The sequence below is a fragment of the Anomaloglossus baeobatrachus genome, chromosome 8 (assembly GCF_048569485.1).
Source record: "Anomaloglossus baeobatrachus isolate aAnoBae1 chromosome 8, aAnoBae1.hap1, whole genome shotgun sequence".
NCBI classification, from domain to species: domain Eukaryota; kingdom Metazoa; phylum Chordata; class Amphibia; order Anura; family Aromobatidae; genus Anomaloglossus; species Anomaloglossus baeobatrachus.
The window spans coordinates 39,320,652-39,347,195 of NC_134360.1; the positions used below are offsets into that span (position 1 = coordinate 39,320,652).

At 43.5% G+C, this 26,544-nt stretch overlaps 1 protein-coding gene across 1 annotated transcript in view; it reads right to left on the reverse strand.

Annotated features, from left to right (window-relative positions):
- Positions 1-24,089, reverse strand: part of IP6K2 (inositol hexakisphosphate kinase 2) — a 38,350-nt gene extending 14,261 nt beyond the window's left edge. The window contains exon 1 of the mRNA XM_075321494.1: positions 24,002-24,089. The gene's annotated coding sequence lies outside the window, so the exon portion shown is untranslated. The remainder of the gene's footprint in view (positions 1-24,001) is intronic.
- Positions 24,090-26,544: the final 2,455 nt, after the last annotated feature.

The window sequence follows — 26,544 nt, forward strand, 5'->3', positions numbered from 1 at the left end:
ATATATATATATATATATATATACATATAATTATACATTTTATTATATATATATATATATATATGATACATTAATATATATATATATATATCTATATATATACACACACACACATATACATACATATATATATTAGATAGATATATATCTACCGTATATATCTCTGTATATCTATAGCTCTATCTATATCTATGCACACACATACATACACACATATATATATATATATATATATATATATATATATATATATATATATATATGTGTGTGTGTGTGTGTGTGTGTGTGTGTGTGTGTGTGTGTGTGTGTGTGTGTGTGTGTGTGTGTGTGTGTGTGTGTGTGTGTGTGTGTGTGTGTGTGTGTGTGTGTGTGTGTGTGTGTGTGTGTGTGTGTGTGTGTGTGTGTGTGTGTGTGTGTGTGTGTGTATAGATATAGATAGAGCTATAGATATACAGAGATATATACGGTAGATATATATCTATCTAATATATATATGTATGTATATGTGTGTGTGTGTATATATAGAGATATAGATATATATATATATATATATTAATGTATCATATATATATATATATATATAATAAAATGTATAAATTATATATATATATATATATATATATATATATATATATATATATATATATATATATATATATATATATATATATATATTATATATATATATATATATATTATATATATATATATATTATATATATATATATATATACACATATACATATATACATACACACACATATATATACATATACAAAGAGATGCATTAGGGTCGAATCCCATGAATCAGAACATGCAATTAATATTGCAGGTCTCGGGCACTAGGGGGAGCTCTATGCTGCATTATAATCAGCGGCTCTGCCTTTGTTTACTCTCGTTTGTATAATACTCTCATATTACGGCCATTTTTTTCCCTGTAAACCAACATTGGAAAGGAGAGGGAACATCTCAGGTTATTTGCTAGTCATTTCCATTAAATTTGTTTCCTCCACATGAGGAGTTTTATCTGAATATTCCTTATTCAGTGCCTACCAAAACAATTGCTACAATTTAATTATGGGCCTCTGTTAGTGAATAGAAAAAGAGTCCACATAGAAGCTAAAACAAATGAAAACACTGAGAACAAAATGACGTATTTCAAAAAAGAAGAAAAGGCAAAAAAGCAAGACCTGAAATTCAAGTGTCTTTTCCCGGTAGGGAGAAGTAGGGAGCAGACCTTGGAAGGATAGGTGAGGAAAACAGAGCCGCACCCCGGTGATTCTCAGATGAGCTCATTAACAGATTCAGGATGACGCGACACTCTGGAGATTTCACAGCACGCTTACATATAATAATAGAATACAATAGCCACTTGTTATTACTTTAAACTGCAGCTTCACTTTGGAGTACTCTTTTCCCAAAAAGAACAGAATGTATAGAGTACAATTTTAGTCTCCAACTACATTTGGTTCTGATCACATCATGATCACTTCCTCCTCTGTGCGTACATTCATGACCAAAAGCTGAGACTAAGGGGTACTTTACACGTTGCGACATCGCTAGCAATTGCTAGCGATTTACAGCGGGATAGCCCCCGCCGCACATACGATATGTGGTGATTGATTGAACATAATCGCTACGGCAGCTTCAGACGCACATACCTGGTTGGCGACGTCGCTGTGACCGGCAAACAATCCCTCCTTCAAGGGGGGGGTGCGTTCAGCGTCACAGCGACATCACTAATCGGCCGGCCAATAGAAGCGGAGGGACGGAGATGAGCGGGACGTAACATCCCGCCCACCTTCTCCCTTCCGCATTGCCGTCGGGACACAGGTAAGGAGTTGTTTGGTGCTCCTGCGGGTTTACACACAGCAATGTGTGGTGCTGCAGGAACGACAAACAACATCGTACCGACATTATGGAAATTAACGACGCTACACAGATCAGCGATATTGTACGCTTCTGTGCTTCTTCATCGTCGCACCTAGGATTTACACGTTGCGATGTCGCTACCGGCGCCAGATGTGCGTCACTAACGACTTGACCCCGACGATACATCGGTAGCGATGTCGAAACGTGTAAAGCCCCCCTAAGGCTACTTTCACACATCCTTTATTTTTGCCATCAGGCGCGATCCGGCAAAAAAACTGATGCGTCGAAAAAACGGATCCGTCGCATCAGGTTTTTTTCTCCATGCGTTCCTTCCGTTTGACAGATACGTTGTGATACTGAGCATGCTCAGTTAAAAAAAAACGGATCCGTTGTTGGATTCCGTAATTTGCCGGAGGACGACAGATACGGTGCCCATAAGCTTCCATTATACAACATGCCGGACGGCACTGGATCTGGCGTGGTCCAGTTTTTTGCCGGAGACAAAAAAAAATGTTGCATGCTGTGCCCTTTCCAGCAACCGGCCGAAGACATTTCGCCGGATGCTGCATACAATGCAAGGCCAAACGGCACTAATACAAGTCAATGGGGAATAATACTGATCCGGCGCTGGATCCATTTTATCCGCATTTCGCCAGATTGTGCCCGACGGCAAAAAACGGATGTGTGAAAGCTGCCTTACACAAATTTTGGTTTTCATACATTTCGTTGCTTCAATGTTTTTCAATCTTCGGGTTGGATGTTTAGTTGAAGGTTATTGAAGTACAATTATATTGTCATAAGCTTTTATACTTTTATTGACTAATACATCAAGTTTACATAAAAAAAAATTAAATTAACTCCAGTGCTGACCCTGATTTCGCCGGACTTCTGCCCTTCGCCCCACAGCTGGATATTGCCTTCTGGCCAGATCCTGACCCATTCTTGTCTCATCAGAGCTCAGAGTTTATGACAATTTGTGTTTTTTTTTTTGTTCTTTTTGAGAATTGACCACAGGTTCTCAATTTGATTGCGATCTGGGGAGTTTCAAGGACAAAGTCCCAAAATTTCAATGTTTTGTTCACAGAGCTACTAAGGCTACTTTCACACATCCGGTTTGAGCTCTGCGGCTCAATCCGGCTGTGAAAACTATGCAACGGATGCGGTGAAAACACCGCATCCTTTGCATCAGTTTTTACATGCGGCAGGTCCGTTTTTTTCCGGTTGCGGCATGCTACTGAGCATGCGCAGTGGAAAATACCGCATGCGGCGACCAAATGCGGTTTTTTCCGCATCGCGCCGCATCCGGCCTCCATAGGGATGCATTGAAAAATGCGCCGCAGCGGCCGGATGCGGCGCGATGCGGTGTTTTTTGCCGGAGCAAAAAACGTTGCAGGGTACGTTCGATCCGGCCGCCGCATCGGCTAAATCTGCCGCATGCGGCAAAAACCGGACCGAACGCAAGCCCCTACGGCACAATGCGGCACTAATGTAAGTCAATGCAAAAAAAACCGCAATCGGCGTTACAAAAGCCGGTTGCGGTTTTTCTGCAGAACGCCGTATTGTGCCGCAGAGCAAAAATCCGGATGTGTGAAAGTACCCTTAGTTATCACTTTTGCTTTATGACATGTTCTCCAGCATGATGGAAAAAACATCATCACCACATTGCTCCTGGGTCGTTGGGAGGGAGGTTGCTCTTGGAGGAGGTTTTGATCCCATTCATTATTCGTGGCCGTGTTCTTGGAAAAATTGTGAGCGAGTCCTCTCCATGGATGAAAAGTCAAGACATGAGTGGTTTCAGGACTTTATTGCTGGTACACACAGGACTCCTAGTGGCCTTCATCTTTCCTTATTCTTCCAGTTGTCCCAAGTAGTCTGAAGAGGGCTCCAGGGATAACTTTACTCCCTCCTCTGCAGTTCAATCACTGCAGAATTATCTGTCTGTCCTTAAGGTTTTTCATGTAGAAAAGTGGCTTCATTGCTGTCCGCTTTGCCACCAGGCCATCCTCCAAAAACCTTCACCTCTCTGTGCACACACATGCACTGAGCCTGCGTGCTGCCATTCCTGGACAAGCTCAGCACTGCTTATGAACTAATCACATAGCAGAATTCTCTTTAATTATGGTTCTGGCACTTGCTAAACTTTAATGGGTGATCTGAATTATTTTTCTTAGCAATTGAACCACTCTTTTTAAAGTGGGTTTTCTCTAATTAAGTTAATTTTCATGGTAAGGAATAACTTTGCAACTTTATCTGATCCCTCTTCAGGACAATCTAAAGTTAATAGAAATTGCCACTTTAAAAACTGAAGCAGCAAACTTTGTTAAAACTAAGATATGTGTCAGTGTCAAAACAATATTTGTAGCCATGACTGTATGAGTACATGTATAAAATTTTCTGACAAGTATTCCTCAGGGTATCCATTGACATTAATGGACCAAAAAGTCTAAAAGCATATAATTCTGACTACATTTGACCTTTATTCTGGAATTGACTTTGCAAGTGCCAAAAAAAAATAAAATCACAAAAGTGACAATTGTTTTCACACTAGCATTACTAGTGTGATGCTCGCATGACACTCGGCTCACGCTGACAGTACAGCAGAGCCGAGTGTCATGCGAGTGTCCCTGCGACTGAGGTCCAACTGTGCGAGCGGACCTCAGCTGCAGGGGGCGGGCCGGTGCTGAGGAGGGGAGGGAGGGATTTCTCTCCCTCTCTCCTCCGTAGCCGGCTATTGCGATTCTCACCCTGCACTCGCATTACACCGATGTACTGCGAGTGCAGTGCGATTTTTCTCTCGTCCCATAGACTTGAATGGGTGCGAGAGAAAAAGTCTCGCATTACAGTTGCAGCATGCGGAGATTGTTTTCTCGGTCCGATTAGGGCTGAGAAAATAATCGCTCATGTGCGCTGACATAGGCTAATATTGGTCCGAATGGAATGCGATGATTTATCGCACCGTTTTTCTCGCCGTGTGGCCTAGCCTTACTGCTTTATAGAAAATGTTGAATTATACAAAGGTTATACATTTAACATATACGGTAAATGAAGAGTACATTTACCTACGATTTGGTATTAGAAAAAAAAAAAAGGTTTAACTCTTCAAAAGCCTCACAGCAAAGTATAAACTAGCATAATGGCCCCAGATAATAGCTTCATTTTGTCTACATTTTAAGTTTATGCTCTACACATATGCCACACTACTCTGAGAATTTCTATAGGCAGCAACAGAAAGCGATGAAAGTTGAGAACCTATAACAAATCAATAGGCTACCAGGCTCATGGAGTTTGCTACAAAAAATAACAAGTGCAAGATTTATTAGGCCGGAGTGCAAGATTTATTAGGCCGGAGTCACACTTTAATCGAGTGGTATCACCAACACAGCCTGCCGCTCTCCAGACAGGAGCGTGCAGCTGTATGCTCCTGTCCGGAAAGCGGCAGGCCGTGCCAGGTGATGCGTTTCGGATTCTTGCGCGAGTCACACACAAGTGTGACTTTGACCTTATAGAAAGCCTACGGCAACGTTCCCTCAATCAGTGTCCTTGAGTTTTTGATGTTGCAGAATTTCTACACCATCTCCTCACCTGTTTTTTTTTTTTGCGTTTTTGCCACTGTTTTTATAGTGTTTTTGAAGTTGCATTTACTGTCTCAGTTTGATGTGTCATCCTTTAAATAAAAGTGGTTGTTATTTACCTGCGGAATATCCGCATCTAATGCAAGTCTATGGGGAAATTCTGCACAGAAAATTCAGCGTACCTGCAAGGTAGATAGATACGCTGCATCTTGAAAAAACGCACCTCAGGCGAATTTACACAGCGTAAAAAAGAAGCACAGTGGATATGAGATTTCTAATAATTCCATCCACTTTGCTTGTGCTGTAAAACAATGTGTTTTTCATGGAGTGAATATACACAGCATCAAAAACAAGATTAAAATTGATCATGAGCATGTATCCTAAAGGAACCAATGATACAATTATCACATCTATTTCTGACCTCTTCTCTCTAATATATGGAAATCCAGTTGCTTTGGACATAACGACACGTCAATATCCCTTCCTATAATACACGTTAGTAGTCTCCAATGTTTGCTGAACTACAACTCATCGTAGGCGTATATTGTCTGTGACGGTAGTAGTTGCTTTTACCACAGACTGGAACTCCATCTTGCACACAAGCTAATTACCAGCGAGAAAGACCTATGCATCCAGTTATCCGATGAAGAACAGCCTCAGCTCCAGAATACTTGTCTTCCTCTTCCAGAGATCATTTCTGGGGATAATCTGTACAAAACCCCATGATAAAACCTAAAAAGCTTGTCTGGAAGTCTCCCAGCGTCACAGGGAGGCTGTCAGGAGAACTTGGCCGCCACAAGTAAACAAATCTAATTCACGTAAAGGCTTTGAGATGAACAACATCAAAAGAGGCCGGATTATGAGGCCATGTAACCAGACCATTTTAGGCACATCTGCTTTCAATTTGTGGACATGTGAGATTTGTCTACATCATCATCATGCAACATCAGCATACAAGAAACGGGCAAACGCTGCGAATATACTTCGCAAACACATCTAAATGCTCAAGAAGTAAACGCCCTACAGTGAACGGCCTACAATGCAAAACAAAACAGGTTATGGCCACTAATGCCGAGTAGTGGACCAACTCTCTCAAACACAATCATTACATATATGTAATTATTTTTTTCAACTCTTGGACAACCCCTTTAGAGGGCTGCCTAATACACAATTTCATCAGTTTTCACTGCAATTTAAAACATGTGTGTGGCTTAACTATTTTAAAGGGAACCTGTCACCACTTTTTTGGCGTATAAGATGCGGCCACCACCACTGGGCTCTTATATACAGAATTCTAACATGCTGTATATAAGAGCCCAGGCCGCTGTGAGCACATAAAAAACACTTTATAATACTTACCCAACGGTCGCTCGGTTAGCCAGATGGGCGTCTCCGTAGTCCGATGCCTCCTCTTTTGGCCATATTCGTCCTCTGACTCCTCTGTGCATGACGCGTCCTACGCACGTCATGCACCGCGGCTAGAGGAGGACGAAGATGGCCGAAAGAGGCGGCGCCGGCACAGGAGACGCCCATCTGGCCAACCAAGCGACAGTTAGGTAAGTATTATAAAGTGTTTTTTATGTTCTCACAGCGGCCTGGGCTCTTATATACAGCATGTTAGAATACTGTATATAAGAGCCCGGTGGTGGGGGCCACAGCTTATGCCAAAAAATTGGTGCCAGGTTCCCTTTAAGTCCTATAGAAATAGAATAGTAGTAACAAAGTTGCCAAAAACAAATCCACTAGGTGTCGAATTTTCAATAATCCGCCGGGCGGGAGCAACGCAAAATGTAACGTTTTTCTGGCCGTCAAAATTAAAGTGCCGCGCAGGAATCCGTCAAGCTTGTAATGGATACCTATGGTGCTGGATTCCGTCATGCTCTACTGAGCATGCCCAGCATAAACACAAACGGATCATGACTGATCCGTCAAAAAACGGACGCATAGCGGATGTAACGGACGCGACGGATCAGTTTTTTCACAGGATTCCTGTGAAAGGAATCCTGTGAAAAACACATCCGTTGCGTCAGTTGACATCTAAAAAACAACTGATCCTTTGCTGACGGACCTGACGGATTTAAAACAACGGAAATGTGAACCTAGCCTTAAATGTTACATCTGAACAAATTTTTTTGTGAAGTGGGTGGGAAGTATTAAGAGTTAACAAAAATGCCACAATCTATACTGCAAAGCGTGTGCGATTTCAGCCTCAACCAGCCCAAAAAATACACTAACAAATTTTAACCCAAGTGTTTCTTCAACCATTAACTATTTTCTCTCCATAATGGAGTCTGAACTAGGCCATGACCTGCCATATTCTAAGGTTTGTAACAAGGATTTACAGTTAGAAACATTTCTTACGCAAGTCATTCAGCGTCCTCAGCTTTTTCAATGCTTCCAATTTATATAATGTATTGAATGAGACTTCCCTGTCGTAATGGATAACTGTACACTGGAATCCTCACAATGGCTTTATGTCATCTCGCGGTAATACAATAGACAGACGTCATACAAAACAATATTTTTTATTCTAGCAGCAAGCATAAAAATACCTCCCAACAGGTTGCTGACACATTTTTTGCCTGACATGTAACACACAAGACTTATCTGCAAAATAATAATACCTTGTGAGCAATCACGTTATAATACACCGCACGCCTCAAATATGAATTTCTGACTATCCAAGGCCATGGAATTACCACTGGTGGGCACCCATACCGTTCTATAGCCAGATCACCATCCAATCAGGAGACAAGCAGCGCTGTGATATCAGAGGTCTGCTGACTGTGACATCACCGTTTCACAGTGAGTCAATGTCATTCCATACAGTTCATGTCATCAGTATGGAATAACATAGTCATGATGCTATCTATCGATCTCTTACGCTCTAGTGATATAACACAAATATTTTACTTGTCAGGGAGTTTCTAAAGTTGCGTAGATAATTATGCTGGGTAAATATCACCACTATGGACAAGGAGGGAGGAACAATCGTGTTTATTATCTGTAGTGGCTGCACTACGCCTTACAATGGGTGCAGTTTGGATATCTGCCAGTATTGGGACATACCTGTACTTTATGAAGTAGGATATATACACAGTATGCCCTGATATAAGTATATTCTCCAAGAACAGAAACTGCATTCTTCACATTGATCAACCATTTCAAACCAGTCATATTTTAGTTGCTTAATTGGTTTGTGCAGCTAAATGGATATATTCGGAAGCCACGTTAGCACTTAGCGTAAACGCTGCATATAACAGTTCCTGCAAAGTGGTTGTAATTCAATGAAAACTCATGTCCACCATTTGTTTAACCCTAGAACGTGCAACCATAGAAATCTACCATAGAAAACAAGTGACCTAGCAGGCCTGCGAGGCCCCAGGTATGCGTTCTAGGGTTAAAGAGCCTGTAGAAATGTTCCTGTTTTGGTACATCTTTTTCCCTATAGGCTTCTATGGAGAGACAAAAAAGCCATTACGTGTTAAAGTTCTAAATTCCAGCGCTTCGCCAATAAAGAAAATTGGTGCATCAAAACAAGGAAGAATCCATAAGAGACAGGCAGCAAACAGGCAATAACCAGGAGAGACTGCTACTGCGTATTTTGGAGCAAACGCAGCAGCGAAAAAAAAATAAGTAAAAAAAACCCAAAAATCAAAAAGAAGTGTTTTGTTCAAGGAACATGGCCTAATAATGAGTTATAATTAGCATTGCTACAGGTATGCTGAAAAGCATGGGAAATTACAGGTAGAAATGGAAATCCTTATGCCAGGGTTGGCCAAGCATTTTTTATCGTTAAAAGTTTGCTTATATGTAAAGAAAACCACCCATAAGCAAAAACTGGTATGTTTAATAAAAAAAAGAAAATGAACTTTAGTCGTTCATTACCTTTTTAATCAACTACTGTGTTAGTCTGTGCCTAATTTCTGCTAACCACTTGCACATATGAAAGCTGCCTCTAATCACTGGCCCAGTCACCATTGCTACTGAAGCCAGTGGGAATTACCTGTATTGGTTACGTGTTTGGCCCGCTCCAAGAAGTCATGAAACTTGCTGGGAGGGAGTAAAATTGATAAAAGGTTAATTTATACTATTTCTTCCTCGTAGGAAATTGTCTTAACATACCATACAATGCTTTTAAAAAGTAACCTGTTAACAGATATGGTGACTATAAGCTGCAGCCACCAACAGTGGGCTCTTGTATACAGCATTCTAACATGCTGTATATAAGAACTGAGGCCGCTGTGTAGAACGTAAGCGGTGGCCGCAGGTTATAGTCACCATATCTGGTGACAGGTTCACTTTAAACAGCCATCTAGGCCCCACCCCCCCCCCCAAAAAAAAACAAAAAAAAACCCTTATGCTATATAATAGCTTTAATTACAATTCTACGGGAAGAAATAAGGCTTCAAGGGGATGTCCACTACTTGGAAAGCCCCTACTGATTGTTCTTTTTCGCCCCTGTAAAAATAAATAAGCCTATACTGAACTCCCCTCCTGTGCGGCCGCGGTTCCAGAGATGTCTGAAACTGCATTCCCGGGGCTTACGTGACATTGTTATGACATGCGGGCTCCGCGACCAATCAGTGCTTGGTGTCTGCCTTCCGACATTTGAGCAGGATGCCAGCGCTGCAGTGTGAAGGAAACCGGAGCTGATTGGTCGCGAGGCCCGCGTGTCATAACGTCATGTGGGCCCCGGGAACGCAACTTCAGACACTGCTGAAACCGCAGCCGCACCAGAGGCAAGAATAGGCTAATTTATAATTATGGGGGCAAACAAGGGGAATGAGAAGGGGTTGTCCAATTTCATGAAATAAATAAAATAAAGGAATTTAATTTTCATTACAAGCTCATAGCATATTGAAGACTTATCTATTACTTAGGTCATGAATATGAGATCAGTGGTGGTCCGTCCACTGTTCAGCTGTTATTTGCTTTGGAAGTGGATGGATGTAAATAAACACTGATTGAAGTTTGAACGTGCAGCTCCATTTACTGTGTAGTGGCCACTGCCAGGTACTGCAAAACAGCTAGGTTCAAAGTGTTTATAAATGGCGGCCAGGAGACAAAAACAGCTGATATGTGAGGATACGGGTGGTGGGGGAGGGGGGGGGGGAGGGTTGGGGACTTCAGACCCTGACAGATCTCAAATTAATGACCCATCCAAAGGAAAAAATACATTTCAGCAACAAACCCAAGCATACACTTACTCCCATACAGATCAATTTTCTGCTGTTCTTGTTTTCCTACATGTTTACAGCTCTGGCTGCTGGGATACAGAGCTGTCAGAACCAGTTCTTAACTTGCGCTGATGTACTTGTACTCTCTTGGGACTATATGATCTGTGTCCATACAAGAAACTGCTTCCCACAGTGAATAACACATATGGCCATCAGGGCTGTGGAGTCGGAGTCGTGGAGTCGGAGTCGGAGTCGGAGCTCATTTTGGTGGAGTCGGAGTCGGTATAAAATGCACCGACTCCGACTCCTAAAATATATAATAAATTGGGGACAGGAGTGCAATGCAGAATGTGCTGAATATTTTACTAAATAACAACATTTAGTATAATGCTTATATTTAAGTGAAAAATTTATTGTAGTACAATGTGAACATCAGACATTTAATTGTTTTTATGATACAATAATCAAGATATTTGGATAGAACATAAAATATTTATTGGAATACAACTTTAGAACACAAAAAAACTAATAAATTGTAAATATGTAATATATATAATATATATATATATACAGTGTATATACACACACACAAGATATATATGTAATCTACTGTATATTACATAGTGTATTACATATTTACAATTTATTACAGTTTTTTGTGTTCTAAAGTTGTATTCCAATAAATATATTTTATGTTCTATCCAAATATCTTGATTATTGTATCATAAAAATTATTAAATGTCTGATGTTCACATACACATATTCATGTACTACAATAAATTTTTCACCTAACTATAAGCAATATATGTAGGAGTCGGAGTCGGAGCCGGAGTCGGAGCCGGAGTCGGTGCAAGAGAATTTGAGGAGTCGGAGTCGGAGTCGAAGGTTTGGCTTACCGACTCCACAGCCCTGATGGCCATCCCCTGACACACTGGTGTGAAAAAACCTGTAGATAAAGTAATGATGGCTATGACACTTTCTACCTGACAGGAGGACTTGTATGAGAGCGATAAATAGTAAATAAAATTGTATGCGCCTAAAGAAGTTGGATAAGGATGGCCTACCCTTAGGATAGGCCATTAATATTGGCTTGGTGGTGGGCCGACACCTGATAGAGTCTGTCAAAATAGAAATCCCATTAAAGGGAACCTGTCACCACTTTTTTGTCGTATAAGCTGCGGCCACCACCACCGGGCTCTTATATACAGAATTCTAACATGCTGTATACAATAGCCCAGGCCGCTGTGAGAACATAAAAAACACTTTATAATACTTACCCAACGGTCGCTCGGTTGGCCAGATGGGAGTCTCCGATGTCCAATGCCGCCTCTTTCGGCCATCTTCATCCTCCTTCTGACTTCTGTGTGCATGACACATCCTACGTCATACACACTCGCCAGTCCTGCGCAGGCGCACTACAATACTTTGATCTGCCCTGCTCAGGACCTGAATGCCGGCGAGTGTGGATGACGTCGGACGCGTCATGCACCGCGGCTAGAGAAGAAGGAGGACGAAGATGGCCGAAAGAGGCGGAGCCAGCACCGGAGAACGGAGACGCCCATCAGGCCAACCGAGCGACCGTTAGGTAAGTGTTATAAAGTGTTTATGTTCTCACAGCGGCCTGGGCTCTTATATACAGCATGTTAGAATGTTGTATATAAGAGGCCGGTGGTGGTGGCCGCAGCTTATATGCCAAAAAAGTGGTGACAGGTTCCCTTTAAAGTCAAATCGGATCCTTTGGACACCAGAGATGCCCATCACGTGATGGGCCCAGTAATATTGGCTTTGCATTTTTTTCCTTTTAAAACATGGAATAATGTAAATATGAGCGTAGATGTTCACACAGTCTAGAGTGGGGTTGTTTAAATTCATTTTTTTATTGCTATATTATACAGCCTGGAAACTGGGAATATTTCGATAATTGTCAGGTACCAGAGCTCATACCTTTTAAAATATGACACAGACTAATTGCACACCTTGTTTAGTTAATGACTGCATGAAATACTGAAGTTACTTCCTTCTGGGTGTAACAATAACTTAATGCTTGTCATCTGCCGACAACATAATGCGCATGGCCAGCTATACTACCAAGCAATGAACATCTATATCTCTGGTCCTGCTAGGGCACAATGGTAAGCACTTAGGCTGCTTTCACACTTGCGTTGAACGGCATCCGTTACATTGCGTTGTGTGACGGATGCAACGGATGCGTTGCATATAGTGGCACAACGGATGCAACAGATCGTACAAAAACACAATCCGCTTTAGTTTTTTTTTTTCTTGACTTGACACATCTGGGCATGCGCAGTTGTGTTAACAGAATCCATCAATGACGGATTCTAACGGAATCCGCCACGCCACCATAGGCGTCCATTATAAAAACAACGGACGCCACCGGAATCCTGCTGGTTGCATTTTTTTTGACACTCCGCCAGGCGCAGAAAAACTCTACATGTAGTGTTCCATCCGCAAGGCAGATGCAACGCAGCGTCGGCTAACGGATGCACCGCAAGGCCATCCGTTGCTATCCGTAGCTAATAGAAGTCTATGAGGAATCAAACGGTTTCCTGCAACGGGTACCGTAATTCCTCAAGGCGGCGGATAGCAACGGATGCCGTTCAACGCAAGTGTGAAAGCAGCCTTACTATGGTAACATATACAGTACACATCATGCTTTGGATTAGTTGTAAAATAGGCCTTTACAGCTATTCTTCATAATTAGCAACTATTTTCAGTATGGGATTAGCAATCAATACTTACAATGTAGACAAAATACTAAACTGGTTATGTTTTTAGCAGTAGGATGACATCTATATAAATGGCAATGGCTTTCAAAGCGGCAGGGACAGTGTTACATTTTCAGCCAAGGCAAGGAGGACTAAAATAAAACCTTAGCAAGGCGATATTACATCAGTATTGCTCTTGGCTAAACAATGCATTGGGATTTGTATCTCATTAACAGTCAGTGTGGAGATAGCAACCCTAACACTTTTCACCTTGAGAAGATATTTTTCTTTACAGTCGATCTCTCCCCTCTGAAGATTGAGGTTCATTTTCTACAACACTACAGCACGGTTTGTGGTTCCTTTGTGCGTCTTTATCCTAATTGGCAAAGGTACAGTGTGAAAGAGGGGAACTGATGGGAAGTTGATGGACCCAAATAAAATGAAAATTATCAGCACTTTTTTCATAACGGTGCAAATAAAAGGACATTTTTGTGTACTCACCGTAAAATGTCTTTCTTGGAGCCTTTCATTGGGGGACACAGACAGTGGTTATATGTTGTCTGCAGGGGAGGCTTGACACTAGGTTTAAAAAAAGAGTTAGCTCCTCCTCCCACAGCATATACCCCAGCTAGGCGCGAGGGTGAGCATACCCTGGTATTGCCCCATAGTCAAAAATAGAATAAAAATCACAAAGAAAAAGAAATAAATAAACAAAAAACATGAGCTGGCCTGGGGCTCAGGCCAGACGTGTCAGCCTCCCTGCTGACACTAAAAAGAACTGAGCTAGTTCCCGCCTAGCTGGGGTTATATGCTGTGGGAGGAGGAGCTAACTTTTTTAAACCTAGTGTCAAGCCTCCCGTGGGACAACATATAACCACTGTCTGTGTCCCCCAATGAAAAGGCGAGAAAGGAATAAATATTTGTGTGAAAACTTCAGGCATACATACAATAACTCCTGGGGGGGAGCTGGAGTACAAAAATTTAGCGCGTTTTTAAAAAGCCGCAATTAATGAATCAATTAATCAACCAAAAATCTCTGCCCACAATGGCAAAGATAAAAAAAAGTGAATACATTTGAAAGGCTATGTGCGCAAGTTGCGTACTAGCCCTGCAGAAATTTCTGCAGCGATCTGAAGAGCACACGTGCGCTTCCAATCGCTGCAGAAAATGTCCGTAGTGAAAAAAAAAAAAAAAAAAAAAAAGCCGATTCCATGCGCTCTGACTGCAGCTCCTCCCATAGACAGAGCAGGGGCTGCCGGCAAAGCGCATGGAAGAAGTGACATGTCACTTCTTAGAACGCGCGCTTCGGGCAGCAGCCGAAGCGCTGCGCTCTAAGACGCCACGTGCGCACAGCTCCTGCATAATCTCCATAGATTATGCAGGGGACGCAGGACGCATGCAGTTATGTTGCGCTACAAAGCGCAGCGTAACTGCATGTAATTACGCAACGTGCGCACATAGCCAAACAGACCTCAAATAGTTTGCAAATTAAAGGGAACCTGTCAGGTCTAATAATGCACCCAGAAGAACCACGAGCAGTTCTGGGTGTATATTGCTAATCCCTGCCTAACCGTGCCTGTATATACTAGCATAGATAAAGAGATCTTTAGAAAAAGTATTTCTAAAATTTTTTTACCATAAGCTTATGACTGAGGGCACTAGTCCCCTGGGCGTTATACTAGCGCCGACTGGCCAGGGAATTGTTAGTACGCCCCTGTGGGCGTGCTATCATGCTAATGAATGTGCAGCATCAGAGGATGATCTCACTCACCTCTCGACCGCCATTGTGTCCGAGGGGGGATTTCGGCTCAGTGCACATGATCCCGGAGTTTGGGTCATGCGCACTATGAAGCCGGGTGTACGCGTCCTGGCTTAAAACTGAAGTAGTGCGCATGACCCAAACTCCAGGGTCATATGCACTTTGCTCTGGTGATGCTGCGTATTCATTAGCATGTTAGCACGCCCGCAGGGGCATACTAACATGCTAATGGAGCTGACCGGTCAGGCGAACTAACACCCTTTGGACTAGTCCACTCGCTCATTAGCATACAATAAAAGATCTTTAGAAATACTTTTTCTAAAGATCTCTTTATCTATGCTAGTATATACAGGAACGGTTAGGCTGGGATTAGCAATATGCATCCAGAACTGCTCGTGGTTCTCGGTGAGTATTGCACCTGACAGGTTCCCCAACAGTAGAATTTTTTTTTTTTTTTATTTGCACTAAAAAGTGTAAATGCAATAATAAATTTGGCCCTATGACTAATGAGAAAGGAGGTGGTTGTCACTATGCATAAAGTGTCAAAATGTAAAGAAAAAAAATGCATCAGCTAGGCTTTACCTGCAGACTGATATATTTTCAGCCCATGCCATTAAACATGATGAAAAACCCTAAACAGATGTCCACACCCCCTTATCTTGTATTACCACCTGTAGAGAGACAGTAGGAAACAAGGGACAGCATCGATTTATTTGCATGTTTAGTGACCTACTTAGGAAGCCAACTATGGCAATTAGGATCTAACCCACATAAGAAGTGATGTCTTCACTTCAAACAAGATTATGTGAACACCAAACAAACACTTAAGGGTGTGATCAAACCAGAACGAAAATGCAGCTGCAAGTGGAGAGCTATATATGTTGTGGTAATTCATCCATTTCTGTAGGTCACTTTGAAGTGTTTGCCCTTGCTCCCATTACCACTATGAAAACAACAAACAATGAAGCCATTTACAGCACGGTTATAGCTGTTTTAGGAAGTCTGCGCTCACGACGACATACTACGCTTGCATCCCCATTCTTTCAGGTATATTAGGAGGATAGCTACACGTGCCATGCAGGCAGGTTTACCATTGGCCCCAACAGGATGACTGAAAACAGGGCTGTGTATTATGAAGAGAATGATCCGTGATGCCCGTATCCAAAGATTTTCCACTGTGATCCCCAATTAGATATGTCCATTACGGTTCAATTGTTTGTCTTTCCATTCCTACTCAGTAACAAGATATACTGTATCTTCCAGCAAGACACCTGGCCGGATTACAGGCAATTTGTAGCTGGTATGTGTATGGTCTATAGGGTAATTCTAGAAACATGTGATACACATCTCCACAGTTCAACAAAGCATCAACCAAGTGCAAACACTTGTTAGGGTCATTAGCAACTGCTCACATGTCTGCTGCTCTGACTGTCCAGCCCATTTGCATTCATTTTCATAGGTGACCTCAATTGGCCATTCATATTCATTTTATAGGAAGGAGGGAAAGTAAAGGGATCACTGTGCTCCAGACTTGGCTTTAGCAGTTTTGTTTGAGGAGTCATTTGCCTGTGCACTGAAGGCTTCAGCAGATTAGAAACAGGAAACCACATCTCTCTTCCTCTGACCTTAACCATTTCGCTACAAATGTAAGAGGCTTTCTTTTTAACATTGGAGCACTTATGGCAACGATAGCAAACTCGTTTAAAAAGCAAGCCTGTCTGAAGGCAAGTCTGTTTATTGGCAGCTGTATGCGCCTCTTCCCTACCAAGCATGAAGAATTGATGCAGTTTGACTCCTAAGTGAATCAGCAGCGTTCCTCCTTACTATATTTGTCAATGCTTTTCGGCAAAGATGAGGTCCGTGCAAGCCAGTCACTCATCTGAGGCCGTCTATATGTGTCAGGTGACAATCAAGCAATCTGGGCCTATTTTTGCAAATTTGGATGATGATGGGAGGCGCTAGCGGCAGAGAGAGGAGCTAGAGAGGGGGTGGTTAGGTCTAAGACACACGGCATGAGAATCAGAGCGAGTGGAATGCGATAAAACATCGCATTCCACTCGGACCACTATTAACCTATGTGCCAGCACCCATGAGCGAACGAGAAAACAATCGCAGCATGCTGCGATTGTAATGCGAGACTCTTTGTCTCGCACCCATTCAAGTCTATGGGGCGAGAGAAAGATCGCATTGCACCGGTGTACCGCGAGTGTAGGGTGAGAATGGCAATAGCCGGCTACGGAGGAGAGAGGGAGATAAAAACCTCCCGCTCCTCCTGAGTGCCGGCCCACCCCTCCTCAGTGCCGGCCCGCCCCCCGCAGCTGAGGCCCGATCGCATGATCAGACCTCAGTCGCAGTGACACTTGCATGACACTCAGCTCCCGCTGTACTGCCAGCGTGAGCAGAGTGTCATGCAAGGATCGCAGTAGTCCCCGTGTGGCCCCGGCCTTCTATCTGCTCCCTTTTCCCTCTCCTATCTACAATGACTGATCAATTCTGGCAGAGGCCAAAGCAAATTTCTCTGATAAGATATACTACAAAGTTGCTTATTTTCATGTGTACTATTGATTTATGAAATACAAATTAAAACAACAGTAACGCTTTAAGTTTCTAGGAGTAGGTTATTTTTACCGATCAATAACGCTGCCCATGAGATATGCCAGAATCAGAGACGTCAATTTGCACACACGTAAATAGATACACAAGCAGAACCTACAGGTTTATGGAAAAAAGCTTTCGGGAATATGAGGGCCCTACTCCGTTTTATGTTTACGTCCTGCTTCTCTGGTATTTGGTCAGCACTTGTCTTGTTAAGATTTATATGCATAGAACTCCTTTGCTGCCAGAAGCATATTAATAGCGTAATAGAGCTAATATGTTCAGACAATCTGGTTATTGCATTGGCTTTGAGTGACAGGTACAAATAAACTGCTTAAAACAGGTGTGCAGTAAGGTAAGGACACAGCCTTTAACCTGGACATCAGCCTAACGCTCCGCACAAAAAAAGAGAAACATGTGAGTGCGCAATCGATTAATACTTTGAATATGTCGCCAAATAATACACAGACAACAAATCTCAATACACATTTGTCCTGCATAGCTTCTGGATTCACATCCTCAGCAGAATTTATGCGACATTCGCTGACGCCATTCATAATGCCTGAATGCAGAAATTGATTATCCAAACACCACAGGGCTCCTTACAAAATGATGTATGTTCTGTACCGTTCGCACACAATGGCTGCAAATACCAGTGTTTTCATTATCCAGCCGCGTCCCCTTATGTAACAGCAGCCTGGGACATTGATGGGTAAAGCTGTAAAATACATCATTTAGATTGATGGCGCTATGGAGCGGCGATTAATGTTCTCTAGTTAGGTCCCAACCCTGTTCAAAGCCTAGCCAGGGGGCGAGCGCCCAGGAGGGGGTCAGAACAGGTCATGGCGAGATGAGTTTTCATTATGGACTTGGCGAGGGCTATAAAGCCTGGAATACACATTGGACAAGGACAGAGACAGCCGTTATCACCCCTGGAGGACACAGCTCTTAGAAGAAGTTACATCTGAGACTTGAAAGGAACATGGAGCCAGGACACGCACCCATAATATACACCTGAAGGGGAGACTTCATCAAAGCAAACAGTTATATTATATAACGATTTGTAACAAATCAAATAGTCACAATAGAATTGCTCCCTAAATAGATTATATAATCAATCACTGGAGTCACTGCTGTCTGTTATATGTTACGCACACATTTACATGGTGCCAAGTTGTGCAATGGCCGCCCCATCAGTAAATACTGGGATTCTGGCAATCAGATGGTGGGGGGGGGGCTTGGTTGGTCCCGCACCAATCTATGTTAAGATCTATCTCATGGATAGGCAACCATCCTATTTAAAGATTTAGCTCTCAATCAATACTGTAATTTGCTGCTTAAATAATGTTACCATATAATGTCTAAATAATACCTCCATACAACAGTCAAAAAGTACTCACATAACATTAACATTTTCAACATAATACTGCCAAAATAAAACAGCCATCAATTATCTAATATATAAAGCTCAGTGTATGTATGTATGTGTGTGTGTATGTTTGTATGTATGTACAGTATGTGTGCATGTATGTCCGCTAAAGGAATCTGCACCGTCGCATTTACAATCATGAAATTTTGCACAGACACTCCATGTGACTCAGGGAATGTCATAGAGTATGTTTTGAAGGGAAAATTTAACCCTGCGCTTTACAGTTACTCTCCAAAATCCTGCATCCATTAAACTGAATGGAGGTGGGAACTACAAGCTATTAATAGCAACCGACAGTGGTTGCTATAGGAACAAAATAAACTGTTAGTAAAAGAGGCTTCTGTGTGAGGTAATAAGATGTCTGTGGTAAGACGGACAGAGATGGAGGCAGACACAGAGATGGAGGCAGACACAGAGATGGAGGCAGACACAGAGATGGAGGCAGACACAGAGATGGAGGCAGACACAGAGATGGAGGCAGACACAGAGATGGAGGCAGACACAGAGATGGAGGCAGACACAGAGATGGAGGCAGACACAGAGATGGAGGCAGACACAGAGATGGAGACATAGACACAGACAGAGAGACAGACAGTGAAACACAGACAGAGACTGGGAGAGAGACAGAGAGACAGTTACTATCCGGGGCAACGCCGGGTACTACAGCTAGTTCTATATAAAGCTAAGATAGTGATGTGATTAATGGTAAAGTCCCTGGTGGGTTAGGGCAGTAAAGGTGTACAATGTACATGCCCAACTCATCAGCTGGATTTACTCTAACTATGAACGCTCATTTCTGGATAATCTGTCAGCCAGTTTACTCTGCTAATCTCCCAATGTACCAGCAAAATGCTACTTTGTTGGGTGTAATGATTTTGAAGCAGACTTCAAAATCACCGTTCTCAGCAACACGACATCCTGTATGAACAGGACATGTGCTGCCAATAACAATGACAGCCTGTGCACACAGAACGGTCTATTACTGATTGTACTGTGCGCGTAGGAAATGAGGGCTGCCTGTCCAAACAGGCAATTAAATGGCCAACGATCAGCAAACAAGCAGCTGATCGGTGGTCATTAAACGATGTAGGTCGGGTTGTGTAAACCCACCTTTAGGATGCTCCAGTCGAGGTCACGTAGGTCATATGGGTTCCTGGGCAGAGTTGAGCCATTCGATCAGCACTGCCCTGATCCTGCCTCCAGTTTGGTCCTCTGTGGCATCCCGGCACTTACTAGGTCACATGACATCAAGGGGTCTAGTAAGCACCGGAGGCTCCCAGGATTATGGGAGCAAAATTGAAGATCGGCTGCCATGGCGAACTGGACGCCAGACCAGGGCAGCACAAATCAAATAGAAAAACCCTAGACCCCATACCTGTATGCATTTCTACAAAACGCAAAGAGGCCATTTTTAAGGCTGAAATCAAGGGACACTACGAGTCACAAAACGTTGCAGCACAAACTGGATGGATTTCGGTTCTCTTCTATAAAACTAGGAAAAATAAGTCATGTAACGATCACATGCCAGAAATTCCTGACACTGCCTTCCCCTATAAGGAAATGTGGATGCTCTCTCTGATACTTTGTATATGTAATCCTAGGCCTATGACCCGAGTATAGGTAATAGATATAATGATTCACTGCAATCATATCGTACCTCACATAAACTATGCAACTTTGCTTCTCTTATAGGAGCCAATAGACGTGTTGTGTGACAGGAGGAGCAGCATTCGGCTTTTACATCGTATAACGATCACAAGCACATTGGATCACCAAATTGTAAGGTCCCGAAAGTGCAGGGGATTAAAGGAGTACAGCTCCTGTGTGCCGATGTACAGATGTGTGGGAAAATGCGCACAGTGTGTGTTACGTAAAATATCACACATACACTGATCAGCCATAACAATACAACCAGGTGAAATTCATACATCATCTGCTGTCAAGGACGCCTGTCAGGCCAGAGATATCTTAGGCAAGTGTCTAGTCAGCTCCTGACATTGACATGTTGGAAGGGAAAAAGGAAGCAATTATAAGGATGTGAGCGACTGACCAAAGAGGACCGAATCGTGACATCTAGACAAGGGGATTGGAACATCTTCAAATCGGCAAGACCTGTGAGGTGGTCACCGGAATACAGCAGCTCTTGGGGAACTAGGGGATATTCCACATATAGTGTTGGTATGGGGTGTGCAGCGGGGGATTGGGGTCCCAGTATACAGCAGATCTTGGGAGGAATGGGGTTGTTCTTGTGCCGCCAGCCTTCTGGGTGGTGGGGTGTTCCCTGATATATAACGCAGGGCTGTGGAGTCGGTAAGCCAAACCTTCGACTCCGACTCCTCAAATTCTCTTGCACCGACTCCGACTCCGACTCCTACATATATTGCTTATAGTTAGGTGAAAAATTTATTGTAGTACATGAATATGTGTATGTGAACATCAGACATTTAATAATTTTTATGATACAATAATCAAGATATTTGGATAGAACATAAAATATATTTATTGGAATACAACTTTAGAACACAAACTGTAATAAATTGTAAATATGTAATACACTATGTAATATACAGTAGATTACATATATATCTTGTGTGTGTATATACACTATACTATAGATACTATATACTATATACTATAGATATATATATATATAGATATATATATATATATATATATATATATATTACATATTTACAATGTATTAGTTTTTTGTGTTCTAAAGTTGTATTCCAATAAATATATTTATGTTCTATCCAATTATCTTGATTATTGTATCATAAAAACAATTAAATGTCTGATGTTCACATTGTACTACAATAAATTTTTCACTTAAATATAAGCATTATACTAAATATTATTTAGTAAAATATTCAGCACATTCTGCATTGCACTCCTGTCCCCAATTTATTATATATTTTAGGAGTCGGAGTCGGTGCATTTTATACCGACTCCGACTCCACCAAAATGAGCTCCGACTCCACGACTCCGACTCCACAGCCCTGATATAACGGGCCCTGTATGGGATGGCTCCAGGTATACAGGTGGTTTTGTGGATGAGAGGTCAAGCTATGTGGTCGGTCTGGTGGAAAGGGTGGGGTCCCGGTATACAGCTAGTCTCATGAAGGGAGGGTCATTGTATATGGACGATCTTGTGAAGGGAGGTTTCAGTATACGGTCAGCTTTGTGAAGGAGGGTCACAGTATACGGCCGGCCTTGTGGAGGAGGGGAGTCCCGGTAAACAGCCCTACTGTATATGACCAGCTTCTTGGAGGGGGGAGAGGGTTACAGTATACAGCCCCACGATATACAGCCAGCCTCTTGGAAGAGGGAGGGGGTTACAGTATATGGCCAGCCCCGCAAAGGAGGGGGGGTCACTGTATACGGCCGGCCTCGTGGGGAAGGGGGGGGGGGGGTCACTGTATACGGCCGGCCTTGCGGAGGGTCGGTGGGGGATTCACGGTATACAGCCAGCCTTGTGGAGGGCTCATGGCATACAGCTGGTCTCGTGGAGGAGGGGAAGGGGTCACAGTATATGGCCAGCCACGTAGGGGAGGGGGGGTCACGGAATATGGCTGGCCTTGTGGAGGGGAGGGGAGGGGGGGTGTCAGTCATGGTATACAGCCAGCCTTGTGGAGGGGTTACAGTAAACAGCTTCAAGGAGTGGGGTCATGATATACGTCCGGCTTCATGAGGTGGCGTCATGGTATACGGCTGGCTTTGTGGAGAGTGGGGGGGGACATAGTATATAGATGGCCTTGTGGAGAGTGGGGGGGGGGGGGTGACAGTATATGGTCAGCTTTATGAAGGGGGTGTCTTGGTATACAGGGACACGGTATATGGACAGCTTCATGGAGTGGGGGGGGGGGTCATGGTATATGGTCAACTTCATGAGGGGGTGTCATGGTTTACGGAGTCACGGTATATGGCCGGATTCATGAAGGGGGTGTCATGGTATACAGAGTCACGGTATATGGCCAGCTTTGTGAAGGGGGTGTCATGGTATACGGGGGGGTCACAGTATATGGCTGGCTTCATGGAGAGTGGGGGGGGGTGGAATCATGGTATATGGTCGACTTCATGGGGGGTGTCATGGTATACGGAGTCACAGTATATGGCCGGATTCATGAAGGGGGTGTCATGGTTTACAAGGTCTAGGTATATGGCCAGATTCATGAAGGGGGTGTCATGGCATACGGGGTCAAGGTATATGGCCGGATTCATGAAGGGGGTGTCATGGTATATGGCCGGATTCATGAAGGGGGTGTCATGGTATATGGCCGGATTCATGAAGGGGGTGTCATGGTATATGGCCGGATTCATGAAGGGGGTGTCATGGTATATGGCCGGATTCATGAAGGGGGTGTCATGGTATATGGCCGGATTCATGAAGGGGATGTCATGGTATATGGCCGGATTCATGAAGGGGATGTCATGGTATATGGCCGGATTCATGAAGGGGGTGTCATGGTATATGACCGGATTCATGAAGGGGGTGTCATGGTATATGACCGGTCTTGTGGAGTGGAGAGGGACAGGTCAGTATACACGGAGCTCTGCAGCCTTAGCCCCCAGATATGAGGTGGATTACACGTCCTGCCTCTCATTCACCCTACAAGTCCCAGACTCTCCTGTCAGGCTCACTACCTCTGTACCATGCTGAGACTTCTGGTTCTACATCATGTTCGACTCCCTGTAAGCTATTCCATGGCATGCTGGGAGTTGTAGTCCCTTACATGTATTAGATGAAAGGCTTAAACGCCCCAAATGTGACAGCCCGTTACCCACCTCCCCTCTAGCACCCGGCCTTCTGCAGTGTAGGTGAGATATTCCCAGACACAACATGGCCGGACAGGACTGGGTTATTTTACCTCAGCTTCGCCTCCGTCCCGGCCTCTGAGCTGCGGAGCTTCCTCTCTTTTGTCTCGGCGGAATCAAAATGGCGTCGTGAGCATCTCGAGCTCTGTGTAGAGCCGCCTTCCTATTGGTGGGATACAGGAGGCGCTCGCTGATTGGCTGCAGGACCTGAGGTGTTGCTACGGAACGTTGGTTACTAGGGTAGATTGTGCCAGATCCTCCTCAGAGGCTGAAGAGTGAGGAGGTGGGTGCGGGGCGCTCCGTGCAGGACATGGCGGCGGCTCAGCACAAGTGTGTGCTTCATGTCACTTCCTCATCATTGGAGAGGAAGCAAAGTAAATATAAGAAAACTCCACAGGCTGCACTGCTTCCTCCTATGCTTCCTCCTACTAGTCCTATCTAGCATAAAACTCGCCAAAAATTCAATTTTTTCCCCAAAATTGCATTTTTGAGGGGTAATTTTGTATATAGTGTCACATACTCTGTCAGACACAATATTTTGAAAGGCCTAACACATGCAGATGCTTAATGCACAGTCTGTATTCCATACTGCCCCGCCACATTGGGTGAGGTATTATGGGGGTGCACTCTACAGCAGGGGTCCCCAACTTCTCATACCTTGAGGGCCATGTTTAGCTCTGACAGCCGGTTATGAGCCCTGATCCACGCATATAAATCGTAGGGACGCCCTGCGTGACCTTATACCCCCGAATACCCCACTTAAAATATAATAGTACCCCCCCACCAAAGAAACTAATAGCAGCTGGGTGCCCCTTTATATAATAGCATTGTCTTCAGTGACCCCTTTTGCAGTAGTGCCACTTTCGTTCCCCCTAGTAATAGTGCTCCTGAAATGCCCCCTTTACTATCAACAAAGCCAAAAGTGACATTTATTGGGTAATATTTTACGTCCCCCCTTATAAAATATGTTCTCTAGATGCCCATTTAATAGATAAAAATGCCCCTGAAGGCTTACTCTAATATTAATAGCGTCTCCCCAAAAAGTAATAATGCCAAAGAGTGCCACCAAAAAGTAATAATGCCCCAGAGTGCCCCCCAAAAGTAATAATGTCCAAGAGAGCCCCCAAAAACTAATAATGTCCAAGAGTGCCCCACAAAAAGTAATAACGCCCAAGTGTCTCCCAAAAAGTATAATGCCCCTCAGTGCCAACCAAAGAGTAATAATACGGGCGGCACGGTGGCTCAGTAGTTAGCACTGCAGTCTTGTGGTGGCTCAGTAGTTAGCACTGCAGTCTTGTGGTGGCTCAGTAGTTAGCACTGCAGTCTTGTGGTGGCTCAGTAGTTAGCACTGCAGTCTTGTGGTGGCTCAGTAGTTAGCACTGCAGTCTTGCGGTGGCTCAGTGGTTAGCACTGCAGTCTTGCGGTGGCTCAGTGGTTAGCACTGCAGTCTTGCAGCGCTGGGGTCCTGGGTTCAAATTCCACCAAGGACACCATCTGCAAGGAGTTTGTATGTTCTCCCCGTATTTGCGTGGGTTTCCTCCGGGTTCTCCGGTTTCCTCCCACACTCCAAAAAACATACAGATAGGGACTCTAGATTGTGAGCCCCAATGGGGACAGTGTTGCCAATGTATGTAAAGCGCTGTGGAATTAATAGAGCTATATAAATAAATAAAATTATGATTATTATTATTAATACCCAAAAGTGCACCCCAAGAAGTAATAATGCCCCAGAGTGCCCCAAAAAAGTAATATTGCCCCAGAGTGCCCCAAAAAAGTAATAATGCCCAAGAATGCCAACCAAAAAGTAATAATGCCGGACAGTGGCACCCAAAAAGTAATAATGCCCCAGAGTGCCCCCCCAAAAGTAATAATGCCCGTGAATGCCAACCAAAAAGTAATAATGCCAGAGAGTGACCCCCCAAAAAGTAATAATGCCCAAAAATGACAACCAAAAAGTAATAATGCAGGACATTGGCCCCCAAAAAGTAATAATGCCCAAAAATGCCAACCAAAAAGTAATGCAGGACAGTGGCCCCCAAAAAGTAATAATGCCCATGAATGCCAACCAAAAAGTAATAATGCTGGAAAGTAGCCCACAAAAAGTAATAATGCCCCATAGTGCCCCAAAGGGTAATAATGCCAACCAAAAAGTAAGAGTGCCCCCCCCCCCAAAAGTAATTATACCCAGAGTGCCCCATAAAAGTAATGGTACCCCGGCACTGTCCACTTGAATGGGGATGTGCTGCAGCTCCCCTGCCCAGCAGGTGGTGGCGCTGTGCACAGGTGATGGGGTTGCAGCATTCTCCAGCCCTGCACCTGCATTCTTAAAATTAATGGGGGACCAAGAGGACAGGTCAGACCCCCACCAATTAAAAAGCGATGGCGTATGCCAGCAATATGTCTTCATCAGACAGGAACACACCCAGTACAATTAGGATTATATTACAGCTAAAGTGTCGCCCAGGGTGGAGCTTCAGGTCCTGATAGGTGGATTCACAGAGGCTTGGTTTACTCCTATGTGTAATCATAATATAAGCAATTACTTATGGTAATGAGTGACAAAGTGCTATTATGTTTTATAGCTCTGTTATTGCTG